Consider the following 14221-nt stretch of genomic DNA (forward strand, 5'->3'; position numbering starts at 1 on the left):
TGTAGCATTGTAGTTTTCATTTCTGCCGTAAAGGGTGGAGCTGCACTTTGCCGTCTTTGTAATGTCAAACACGTGTCTAAAATCATAGATGACAACCTGAATTTCAACATTGCATCCTTGTATAGTTATTCATGTTTACTTTAAGGAAGCTAAGCTGAGGTTCCTGGCATTTGCTTTTTTGTGGTCTGCGTAATAAACCGTGAAAAATGCTGTGCAACTGCTATCTGCTATGTGCTGTGTCCTGTCTCTCTACTGGAAAAAAATGATTTATGCTGGTGAGTGCTGGTTAAATGATGGTCATGTTCAAGACCTACATTAGCTATGACTAAAGTTTTTAAATACATTTTCTATTTTTCCTTTATTCTTTTTCAGAAGTCCAAAGACAGCCCACATTTTTACAGCCATTTAAGAGACCAACTTGCTTTAATTTGCAAAAATTCTCAAAATTAAGCCAAAGTCAAACTGGACATAACAGTTTTGTAATCATCATCACCTCCAATCACAACATTTCTCAATGAGTACTCTTAACTATTGTTATTATGGTCAGGTAAAAGTGTGAGAGTATCACAGATGCATTTCAAATCAGGAATGATTTTAATCACCAAAATCTTATCAGATAGGGTAATATTTAGACTCTCAAAAGACAGAGTATATTTCTGTACATACAAACTCAAAGTAAAGGTTTAAGGTGAGTCTAAAATTTCCTCAAAGGAGAAATGTTTTACTTCCACATGTTTCATTGCTCATGTTTGGAGTTAACTGAAGTCAGTATAACTTGAACATGACCTTAAACATGAGTTCACTGCAGTAAAGTGATTTGCATTAGAAAGTTACAAACAAAGTTACAAACAATGAATTTTGCAACCACCTATCTCTTTCGGATTTGCTTTTAACAATCCATACACTTATTACTTGAAACATAGTGCCCTACTGTGTAATACTTCACTTATTTTGTCCAAATGTTTACTGAATTTTTACTGAAACCTTAAAAAATCCACCATGGATCTGATATTAAAGTTTTAATGTCTGTACCTTTAAATGCAAATAAGTTACAGCTCCTCACTTCCTTACAAACAGACAGTAAGCACTTTTAGTTAAATTAAGTTTTAATCTGATTAATGCAGTCTGAGTAAAATATACTGAAGGTGGAAACTGTGGTAATGCAGGACTGTTAGTGGGCGGGGCTTTATCAATGTGACCTCAAATTAATATGTGAATCAAAATTGCATGTCTAATGAGAATGCTTTGGTTTAATGGTGATAAAAAAACGCAGGGTTAACTGTTTTATTGTAGGGTGGTTGTGTTCACACACTGTTTAACACACAATGGCCCTCATTTATCAAAAGTGCGTACACCAAATTTCCAGCGTACACCTTGCGTACACCCAAAACCACGGTGACTTTGAGATTTATCAATATGGACGTTGGCGTACGGCACGCTCAAATCCTACGCCAGCTCAGGAGGTGGTGTACGCACATTTTGAGTTAGTGCAGAAATGCGCAAAAACTTCCTAACACCACAAAACGTACTGACAAACTAAAATATATGATATATTATGACCCACTGTAAAAAACATAGTAATTATAAACTTCAGTGTTTATTTTTATGCAACAATGTTCAGTGTTTAATTTGTGAGACTTTACCAAAGCATTTGATTTGTATGCATATGTATTCCTTCAGTTGAGAGCCTGTGCGCTTTACCTGATGTTTCAGAGCGAGCATGTGAACGGAGCTTAGTGGGAGCGGAGCGTTGAGCGGTGCGGTAATATTACCATCAAAGCGCCTTTCCGAAAATTCCGCTCCCTCAGCACCGCTCGTTGAACCCAGAACGCCCTTTGATAATTTGCTAGTTCGAGAATCTGTAAAAACGTCTAGCAATAAGTTATGGAATTCAAGCCTTATACATAAATGTAAAGTAAAAATCAAAGTTAAGATTGAGCAGGAAGAAAAAAATTGAAAGGGACTGCGGAGAGACTGTAAAGAGTTAGCAAATATTCTTCCTGGAATCTGAAGCGGCACATTGCAAGAAAGCACAAGGATGTGCTACGAAAACATGGTAATGCAATAAAAGGTAAGCTAGTTACATACTATTCGATGATAAATAAATACAGATGAGGTACGGTAAAATGCTTGTGTTGAATGGAGCCGTAAATCCGATCATGATGACATGCGGACAAAATTATGGCCACGAATAATTTTTTATGCTTTTCTTATTTAGTCTAAAGTATGGCCATAAATTTAGAATTTGTTCCCAATATTCAACAGTTTGTTCCTTGGAATTAATTATTATAATATTTAGAATATTTCGTAATTACTATTACAATTATTATTACTTCAAATTATGAATTAGCTTAGCTAAAACATGTGGATGTCGTGGAAACAAATTGTTAATTTGAATTATATCCGGAGCTCCGTATCAAACTGGATCTAAGATACAGCTAACAAACAACTGTATGTAAATACAGAACAACACACTACAAAAGTTACTACATCATTTTAAAATATTATATAAAAAAAATTAACTGAACCATTAAGCAGACATAGAATTTAGATGTAGGCAACAGTAAATAATAATAATAATAAATAATTATTCTTCTAAATATCAATTAATAATAATAATAATAATAAGAATATTACAAATTGTCATCCAATTATTAATGTGTCTTTAATCCCACTCTTTAAACTGCCAAATAAAACAATTTTGTTTCTTTTCACTTCCCCGGATTCTCTTCTTTGCCGTCTTTCGTGTGTCAATGGCGTAAAATGAGGGCGTGGGGGAGGCGGAGACTTGAATTTATATGGGCTTGTTATTCTAATGACGCTCGTTTTCGGCCGCGGCATTTATGAAGGGCAGATATTGCGTACACCTGAATATCATCGGTACGCACAGTTTCATAAATCAGGCGGTGAGAGGAGTGTAAACGGGCGTATATGTTGGCGTAAGATTATGCTTACACTCCTCTCACCGCCTGATTTATGAAACTGTGCGTACCGATGATATTCAGGTGTACGCAATATCTGCCCTTCATAAATGCCGCGGCTGAAAACGATCGTCATTAGAATAACACGCCCATATAAATTCAAGTCTCCGCCTCCCCCACGCCCTCATTTTACGACATTGACACACGGAAGACGGCAAAGACGAGAAACCAGGGAAGTGGAAAGAAACAAATTTTTTTATTTGGGAGTTTAAAGAGCGGGATTAAAGACACATTAATAATTGCATGACGTTTTGTAATATTTGTATTATTATTTTTTATTAATAAAGACGCTTCATTGATATTTAGAAGAATAATTATTTATTATTATTATTATTATTTACTGTTGCCTACATCTAAATTATATGTCTGCTGAATGGTTCGGTTAAGTTTTTTTTTAAATAATATTTTAAAATGATGTAGTACCTTTTGTAGTGTGTTTTTCTGTATTTACATACAGTTGTTTGTTAGCTAAGATCCAGTTTGATACGGAGCTCCGGATTTAATTCAAATTAACAATTTGTTTCCACGACATCCACATGTTTAACTGGGCTAATTCATAATTTGAAGTAATAATAATTGTAATAGTAATTACGAAATATTATAATAATTAATTCCAAGGAACAAACTGTTGAATATTGGGAACGAATTTTATATTTATGGCCATACTTTAGACTAAATAAGAAAAAGAAGTGTCCATAATGTAGCATAAAAGATAATTCGTGGCCATGATTTTGTCCGCTTGTCATCATGATCGGATTTATGTCTCCATTCACAAGCATTTTTACCTTACCTATTCATGTGTAGCTATTTATTTATCATCAAATGGTATGTAACTAGCTTACCTTTTGATGCATTATTACCATGTTTTCGTAGCACATCCTTGTGCTCTCTTGCAATGTGCCGCTTCAGATTCCAGGATGAATATTTGCTAACTTTTACAGTCTCTCCGCACTTCCTTTCAATGTTTTCTTCCAGTCTAATCTTAACTTTGATTTTTACTTTACATTTATGTATAAGGCTTGAATTCCATAACTTATTGTAGACGTTTTTACAGATTCTCGTACTAGCAAATTATTAAAGGGCGTTCTGGGTTCAACGAGCGGTGCTGAGCGAGCGGACTTTTTAGAGAGGCGCTTTGATGGTAATATTACCGCACCGCTCAAGGCTCCGCTCCGCTCACATGCTTTGCCCTGAAACGTCAGGTAAAGCGCCCATGCTCTCAACTGAAGGAATACATATGCCTTCAAATCAAATGCTTTGGTAAAGTCTCACAAATTAAACATTGAAGTACATGTTGCATAAAAATAAACACTGACGTTTATAATTACTATGTTTTTGTTTTTTTACAGTGGGTCATCATAATATATCATATTTTAGTTTGTCAGTGCGTTTTGTGGTGTTAGGAATTGTTTGCGCATTTCTGCACTAACTCAAAATGTGCGTACACCACCTCCTGAGCTGGCGTAGGATTTGAGCGTGCCGTACGCCAACGTCCATATTGATAAATCTCAAAGTCACCGTGGTTTTGGGTGTACGCCAGATGTACGCTGGAAATTTGGTGTACGCACTTTTGATAAATGAGGGCCACTATGTCCAAACACCTTGCAAAAGTGGATTTTGAATAATAGGTGCCCTTTTTATGATATTGATTAAATATAGGCTAAATACCATGATATTAATTCAATGGACTCTTTACTCTTTTACTTAGCACTGTATGCAAACTGTATACAGTGTTTTCATATGTTGGTACTGAAAAATAGTATGTGTGTGTGTGCATGCGTGTGTGCATGTGTGTACGTGTGCTTGTGCGTGTGCGTGCGTGTGTGTGATAACTTAAAAACAATCAAGAGAGAAAATAGCCTAAAGTCAAATAGCTATTTTGTTATGTTTGTTTATTACATAATGTGTCATGGTGAAAAGTGTTGTCTTTAATACTCGGCGAGCTCAACCTTGTCAAAATGTAAATATAATTTGTTCATTTGCAAAAGAAAAACAAACAAAAAAAGTATTGCAGACCTCACCTTATACTTTTAGGGGCAATATCCCAAACAGGGTTTACAGTTTTTCTCAGTCGCTTTGGTAAAATTCTCAGATCAGAATTGAAATTCTCAAAACTGCTTGTTCAATTCTCACATCATTGTGTCACTTGTGCACATCAAAAAAGCAGTTTCTCATTTCTTTGAACAAGTTGCAAATGCTTTGGTACATCCATGCAAATGATTATGTACAATTCTCTGCTTTTTCCTACATTATCAGTTGCTTATGTCATGTTGATCAAAATGTACATATAAGTCTTTACATGCAAAATGGTTGAACATGTTGTCAAAATACAGGATATGGTCAAACATATTTCTATACATTTCCATTAGACATTTTTTCTAAATCTGTCTTGAATTGGTAAATTGCTCCCAGGTGAATCTTGACTTTCTCTAACAGACAGAAACATCCCCAACAAGCAAAAACCGAGACATTGAAATGACTGCTCACTATAGACCCAATATAGTCCGGCTATGAGTAATCCACTTCTACCCTAAACAACCTTGAATTTGGTTACATGCCATTTTTGCCAAAATAACTTGAAGATGTATGATATTCCAACATGTAAGCAAAGTGTGTTCAAGGTGTTTGCTTTCATTTCTTTTACATGTTCTAAAAGTATATGCATCATCTATTCTTGGGCTATGGTTAGACATCTTTTAGACATCTATCATGTTCACATTTCTACTTTTTTCCTCTTTATGCTATGCAGTGCTTGCAGTGCTGTCTTTCAATGAATTACAGTACAAACAGTATTTTGTCAAGTCTCTTAACTCACACATAACTTATACTAAGGTGTAACTTACAATTTACAATACTTGTCGTCAAAACTTTAGCCATAGTTTACATCAGAACATTCCTCCAGAGTAAACTGTTATATTGACAACATGACTAAACAATTTGACTTATCCGTACACAATGACACAATGACTTGTTATTCTGATGGCACTGACATGTTCATTGACACAGATATTTAATTTTGAGAGATGAAGTATTTTGAGTAAAAGAGTGGCTTTTGCAGGTTATCCATGATGTTTTGCTATTTGAACAAATTGTTTTGAGAAATGCACTTACTGTTTTGCAAATTGTGAGTATGATTCGAGAAATGTACCAAAGCGACTGAGAAAAACTGGAAATCAATCCAGGATTAGGCCTTAGTTATATTAGGACATATTATGTAATTTTTACAAACATACCTTACAGAAAACAATACTGGTGTGCAGACAAAACAATGGCACTGATATATGATAAGATATGCCAGGGTAAGATGTGGGTTTAGGATAAGCCGTGTTCGGGAAACTGACCAATAATCTTTAAACCACTTCTGATCAACCAATTTTGTCTAAAATGCAAATGGTGTGTCTTCTTTTCTATCTGCTGTTGGTCTTATTTTTTTTTTAAAAAGCTTTAATATTGTCAAATTGTTTAAAATAGTCTTAAACATGTTGATTATGAAAAGTTGTACAATGATTTTTGATAGAATGCGTTTAATGCAATGGATCTTTAGACTATGGTAGCAAGTTCTGTTGTCAGCAGCAAAGTTAATGAACCGAGTATTTCCTGAAACCATTGTTCCAGCGAACATTCACAAACTGCATTGCAAACTTGTAGGTTTCGAAACTACAGCTTTCAAGCCTGACAGATGTGATCCGCCAAGGAGTCAGGAGGGTGTGACATTATGACGGTATTTTTAATAGATGGCAAGGAAATCATGGGAAGACTTTATACAGCAGACCTGTCCGATAATTGCCCTGGCTCCTGAGAAATGCCAATGTGTGGGGAAAATAAGGATCCAAGGATGTATGATAAAGTTATCATGTTTTAGGGAAACAGTCATGACTAGCCAATTGGGTTTTCCAACGTTGCTTCACACTACAGGTTTAGCAGCAAGGTACAGTGATGCACGGGAACTGCACCTCTTGTAAAAGTTATGAATAATATGAATAGTTGCAATGTAGAGCCACCTTAAGTTTTGTTTGTTTTTAATCATTCGAGGAATTTCTTTTGTGTCCTGTCAAGTTCATTTTCATAAAGTTCAGCACACCAAATGAATGCCATTTTCTAAATGCATCTGGGGGGGGGGAGTTCAACATTTCCTTAAGATAAGGATCACATATTTTGACAATATATTCATCTTGGACATACCAGTGAGCATGAAGCAGAGCGAATGCAACATCATAGCCAATAAGAAGGAGCATGGCTGCTAGTCTCCAGGGAAATTAAAGATGTTTAAATTAAAGATGTTTAAATGTTTCTCAGCAGAGTTCCCAATGCCTACCTAAAAGAAGAGCTAAACAGCTTTGTAAGGGTGGATTTAAAACAGTGTTTCAGAATGCCTCAATGACTAAAAAAATGTAAACAGCACTATGGTGTATTTCTTGTACCCAATGGCAGACATAAGTGCAGTTATGATTGCAAAATATGTAGGAGAGCATAGCTACACTCTAAAAAACAAACGGTGCTATATAGCACCAAAACAGTTGCTTTGGATCGTAACGATAGAAGAACCATTTTTAGTGCCATATAGCACCAGTGAAGAACCAGTGAAGCACCAGTGAAGCACCAGTGAAGCACCTGTGTAGAACCATATAGTGCTATGTAGAACCATATGTGGTGCTATATGGCCCCTATATGGTTCTACACTGGTGCTTCACTGGTGCTTCACTGGTGCTTCACTGGTTCTTCACCGGTGCTATATGGCACTAAAATGGTTCTTCTATCGTTACGATCCAAAGCAATTGTTTTGGTGCTATATAGCACCGTTTGTTTTTTTAGAGTGTAGAAAATCAATATCTTGTAGGCTATTGTGATGGATAGCCCTTAAATATTAACAATAAATAAAAACTAGTTAGCAGATTTAAAAGGTTTAATAACCGTACAGACTAAAAGTTACAAGTGAAATGGTTACCCTATAAATGGATATAATTAACTGTTCATCATCCCTACGGACTCCATTACCCATAATCCTCCACACTCCCTCACCTGTTCATTATCTGTTCAATCCTCAAATCTGTCAGTCATTACCCTCATCAGCTCCCTTATACAGTATACTTTATCTGTTTTCCTTCATCTTATTGTTGTCTGGTCTCGTTTATCTTACGCTATTGTAATGACTGGTTTTGATTTTCAACACCATTCAACCTGCTGTACCTAGAAATAAGCTAGAAAAGGCTGGATTACACCACAGTATGGTCATAAATTGTGGTCATAAATAGACCACAATATGTAAGGGGGAACAAACTGTGTCTCTTATAGTTATGTGTAGCACTAGTGTACCTCAAGTGATGGTTTTGGGGCCATTTTTATTTACTTTTTATAAATCAAATTTTTTATATAATTTAAAAAATTGCCATCTCCAAAAATTCTTTGTTGTATAAAAAATATTGTTTTTTTTTACCAGCAGCCATTAGATGTTATAACTAACGCTTTTCAAAATAATTGTTGTAGTAATCTGATATTGGGGTGGTTTTCCGGACAGGGATTATTTTGGCCAGGACTAGGCCTTAGTTCAATTGGGAAATATAACTAGTTTTAACAAACATGCCTTAATGAAAACATTACTTTTGTGCATTTTGAGGCAAGGACACTGGTGTATTTTAAGTTTTGTCAGTGCAAGTTGTTTTCAGTTTGGACAGCTCTTACATTTATTTTAGTCTAGGACTAGTCTAATCCCTTATGTACTGATAAAGGAATGTTGAACTCATGCTCGAAATTAAACTAATGTGGTGCTGTGTATAATGTAGTTTCTTGGGTCTATCTGTACCAACAGTTGTAACTGTATTGCTATTTTTTTATTATTGTGTGCTTGCTGTAATGTAAAAATATTATTAATACTGCAAACCATTCAGTAACATTGGTTACCTACATGAGTTACTACCATTCATATACGTATAGATAGATCTTTATTTTTAGATGTATTATTCGTTCTTGTTCATTTCAGTATTTAATTCATGATGACGTGAATAAGTACCCTAAAATGTTAAAGTCTAAATATAGAAAATCATAATTAAGTCATTAAATATAATAGAGTTATTATCTCAGATTAAAGAAAGTATTCAAGTGAATTCACTTAAATTATATTGATAATGCTTAAGTGGGATAATGAGTTAAAATTACTCAAGTCCCTTTAAAAACACCCTGCCCTTTTTGCATCCTGCCCTGAAGCTCAAAAGCTTTGTAAGGTTGCACGCAAAAAAAAAAAAACAATGACACCACCATGACACAAGGAAGTTTCCTTAAAATAATTGCCTTTCATTGTTTGGCCATGCACATAAAGCTGATAGCCAGTATTTTGATACTATGATATTAAAATAAGCTCATCAGTAGACATTGCTGTAAAATACAATACCAGTAAGCCCATCTGCCTTTGATTATTTATGCTTGGTTATAGAAAATATGGCATTTAACATATACAATAACATAATATGAATTTACATGTTTGGGTTTTACAGAAACTAGGTTCCTTATTTTTTCTGTATTTACAGTGGTGCCCTTATGAAAATCAACCATGGTTTTACTACAGTTAAAACCAAAAAACCATGGTTACTGTAGTAAAACCATAGTAACTACAAAATAACCATGGTTTTGACAATCATGGTTTTCAAAAACCATAGTTAAACCATAGTTAGTTTAGTAAAACCATGGTTTTGCTGATAGTAATCAATACACCAAAAAAACATACACTTTTACCACAATAAAACCATGGTTAATTTTCGTAAGGGTGGTGCAGTCAGTTAAATTTTTTTTGCATGAAATGTTTCTAGAGAACAAGGAAATAAGTACATTTGGAAAATATTTTGAAATCAGGTTTGTATTTCACAGAGTGAGTCAAGTAATGAGAGACAAAATATTAAAAGGCACAAAACCAGCTGAACTATATTTGGTTATCTCTGTAATACCTGTGTTTTTTTGTACAATTTTGTTCATGTAGTGAACTGCTAAGCATTTATGCACTTGCATTGGATGCTAAAAACATTTGCTTGTGAAGTAATGTAACATTTGAGCCTTTAGGTGTTAGTATTTAAGTCCAAGACGACTGCTAGTGGCATAAATTATGAACTGCTATAGTGGCAAAATGTAGACTTTTAATGTTTTAAAAGGTAATGAAATGGCCAAACACGTTTTCATCCTTTATATCAAGATGGTAATGCAATTTATTTTCTTTTGGCAGAATTACAAAGCTATTTATGAAATTGCAGTAAAAAGTAGAATACTGTAGAAATTACAGTATAACTGCCAGCTGTTTGCCAGTAACTTGCTGTAGATTTACAGTACACTCACCTAAAGGATTATTAGGAACACCATACTAATATTTGTTTGACCCCCTTTCACCTTCAGAACTGCCTTAATCCTATGTGGCATTGATTCAACAAGGTGCTGAAAGCATTCTTTAGAAATGTTGGCCCATGTCGATAGGATAGTATCTTGCAGTTGATGGAGATTTGTGGGATGCACATCCAGGGCACGAAGCTCCCGTTCCACCACATCCCAAAGATGCTCTATTGGGTTGAGATCGGGTGATTGTGGGGGCCATTTCAGTATAGTGAACTCATTTTCATGTTCAAGAAACCAATTTGAAATGATTCGAGCTTTGTGACATGGTGCATTATCCTGCTGGAAGTAGCCATCAGAGGATGGGTATATGGTGGTCATAAAGGGATGGACATGGTCAGAAACAATGCTCAGGTAGGCCATGGCATTTAAACGATACCCAATTGGCACTAAGGTGCCTAAAGTGTGCCAAGAAAACATCCCCCACACCATTACACCATTACACCATTACACCACCAGCCTGCACAGTGGTAACAAGGCATGATGGATCCATGTTCTCATTCTGTTTATGCCAAATTCTGACTCTACCATCTGAATGTCTAAACAGAAATCGAGACTTATCAGACCAGGCAACATTTTTCCAGTCTTCAACTGTCCAATTGTGGTGAACTTGTGCAAATTCTAGCCTCTTTTTCCTATTTGTAGTGGAGATGAGTGGTACACGGTGGGGTCTTCCGCTGTTGTAGCCCATCCGCCTCAAGGTTGTGCGCGTTATGGCTTCACAAATGCTTTGCTGCATACCTCGGTTGTGAAAAGAGTGGTTATTTCAGTACAATAGCTCTTCTATCAGCTTGAATCAGTCGGCCCATTCTCCTCTGACCTCTAGCATCAACAAGGCATTTTCGCCCACAGGACTGCCACATACTGGATGTTTTTCCCTTTCCACACCATTCGGCCCGTCTGGCACTAACAACCATGCCAGGCTCAAAATTGCTTAAATCACCTTTCTTTACCATTCTGCCATTCAGTTTGGAGTTCAGGAGATTTTCCTGACCAGGAGCACACCCCTAAATGCATTGAAGCAACTGCCATGTGATTGGTAATGAGAAATTGAACAGGTGTTCCTAATAATCCTTTAGGTGAGTGTATGTTACTTACTGGCAACAGTTTGTTTAAAGTTAAATGAACATTAAACATTAACAAGTCTTTATTTTTCTGCCATTAAAAAGGAAAAAAGAAGAAGAACAAGTCTTTATCCTTGCAGAAAAGCTAAAATAACAGCATTAACATTCTGGGAACCAAAATCAGAAGGAAAAACAGAAATAGACTGATGAGGATTTCTGGTCCCTAGAATGCTTTGCATGAGGCTGTAATTTTATAGTTTTATTCTGTAAAGATAAAAACTTGTTAACGTTTAATGTTCATTTAACTTTGAACAGACTGTAGCCAGTAAAGAACATACATTTAAATCTACAGTAAGTTACATGCAAACAGCATTTTTTACAGTGACCCGATTAACCGATTTTGCAGAAGTATTCATAGAAGACGTCTGTTGTTATCAATGAAATCCATTATTTAAATAAAGAAACAAGTAAATCCAGCTTACACACCATATGTTGAACATTTTCAACTCATCAGCAACATCATCCTTCTCTGTTGTGTATTTTGTGGAAATATAGGCAACAGCTCCACTTAGTGTTGATATATGGTGCTTGTATCATTGCTGCTTTCTATTTAAAGACAAAGACTAGGCAAAATAATATTTCCACACATAAAAATTTGTGTTACTTACTTTAACTTGTCACTGTAGCCAATTGGTAAAGGTTTGCACGAGGAAGACGGATTTAGAAACTGGAGAGTAAATCACACATCCACATAATATAATGCCTATATTCATTTTAATGTAGGCTATTCATTTTTAAAAGTTTTTACATTTATCTTACAACATTTCAATATTTACTTAAGATTTATCTTGAGTAAAAAGATCTTATTACTATGCCTTGCAGTTACTCTAATAAAGAGAGGCCCTTTCTCTGCAACTGTCAGAATGTCAGTGTTATCTTCAAAAGATAAGGATTTCTACCTTTCATGTGAATTATTTTTAGATTGGGCTCTTTGGAAAATCTCTGAGGATGACTTTTCATTATCACTTTCAGTAAAGCCTTATTACACTCCTAAAATCCATTTCTTTCCAAAGCCATTATATTTTCTTGAAAGGAAATAAATGAGACTGTGACAACATTTTAAAAAGATAATGTTTGTATTTGTTGTTATCTTTTATGTATTATTATCAGTTCCAGTATTTACTTTGGACTAAACTGATTGGTCCAAATTGCTTGTACCCATGTTCACAAGAAATCTACACTCTAAAAATGGCTGGGTTATTTTTGACCCATAATGGGTAAATATTGGACAGAACACACTGATGGGTTAAAATTAACCCTTTTTAGAGTATACTAAACTATTGATGAGAAAAAAGACTATGTTAAGAGCTGCTATGCCAGCACATTTAGATACTTGTTCTCTTGTCATATATTAAAGGCAGGGTGCATGATCTCTGAAAGCCAATGTTGACATTTGAAATCACTTAAACATACACACCCCTACCCCAATAGAATCTGGACCTTCTTTAGATAGACCCGCCCCACACATACGCAACCCAGGCAATGATGTTGGTTAGTAGACACGCCCCTTAGTGCTGATTGGCTACAAGTGTGTTTTGGTAGTTGGCCCGACTCCCTATAGGCCAGGATCATTTTATTTTGTGCACTACTCTACTGTCTTGGTATGCTAAATAGGTATCATAAATAACAAGCGAAGAAGAATGATACATACATATTGTGATTTTACACTTTTTTCTATGTTGATAATTACTGGTGTGCCAACCATTCATCAAAATAGTTTATGTATAGGACACTTAAGGGTGCAGTTTGTAAATTTTAGCGCCATCAAATTGCAACCAACAGCTCATTTCACAGCTCACCCCTTGCTTTTGAAACGCATGGTAGTCGACACAGGACAATCATGTCATTGTTGGAGACAACTTAATAAAAAAGTTTGTCCGTTAAGAGCTTCTGTAGAAACATGGCGGCACAAAATGGCGAATTCCATGTAAGGGGACCCTCGGTGTATGTAGATAAAAATGTCTCATTCTGAGGTAATAAAAACTTCACGGTTCATTATCAAAGGTTTTTATACACCCCTGATAATATAGTTTTGTATATTATTTAGCATTTCTGTCAAGAGATCCTTCTAAATATTACACACTGCACCTTTAAGCATGTGATGTGCAGAAATGTGTTAGTGGAAAATAATTTTAAAGAGCATTTCAGGATAAGGACGACATATGTGGCCCCATCTATGAAACCCAGGTCAAAGTCTTAATCTTACTATACAAAAAAGCAGCAAAGCTTGATATCAATATCAATATTATATTCATGTTCTGTACATTATGTAGGATGATATGTAAAAAACATTAAATCATAAAAAAAATTGCTTTAGCTGGGTTTTTACAGATTGAGTCACATATTTAATACACTTGATGATAGCAAAAAAAAATTTAACCAGTGTTAAGTATGCCATAATGTTGACATTAATGGGCATTTAAGTGGGAGGGGGAAATCCTGCTAAGCTTTATTGTGAGTTGGGTTAGAAGCATAAAATGTGCACAGTTTTTTCTTTGTCTATTTCATTTCTCCTTAAAAGTGACTTAAAGAGGGCATATTATGACACTTTTTAAAGATGTAAAATAAGTCTTTGGTGTCCCCAGGGTGTAAAGTTATAGCTCAAAATACCACACAGATAATTTATTATAACATGTTTAAATTGCCACTAAAAGCGAGCAAAATGTGCTGTTTTGGGTGTGTCATTTTAAATGCAAATATGCTGAAAAAAAAAATGCAAACACTGATCGCCATAATAGTGGTTGTTGA

Source organism: Paramisgurnus dabryanus, chromosome 4 (genome assembly GCF_030506205.2).
Source record: "Paramisgurnus dabryanus chromosome 4, PD_genome_1.1, whole genome shotgun sequence".
NCBI classification, from domain to species: Eukaryota; Metazoa; Chordata; class Actinopteri; order Cypriniformes; family Cobitidae; genus Paramisgurnus; species Paramisgurnus dabryanus.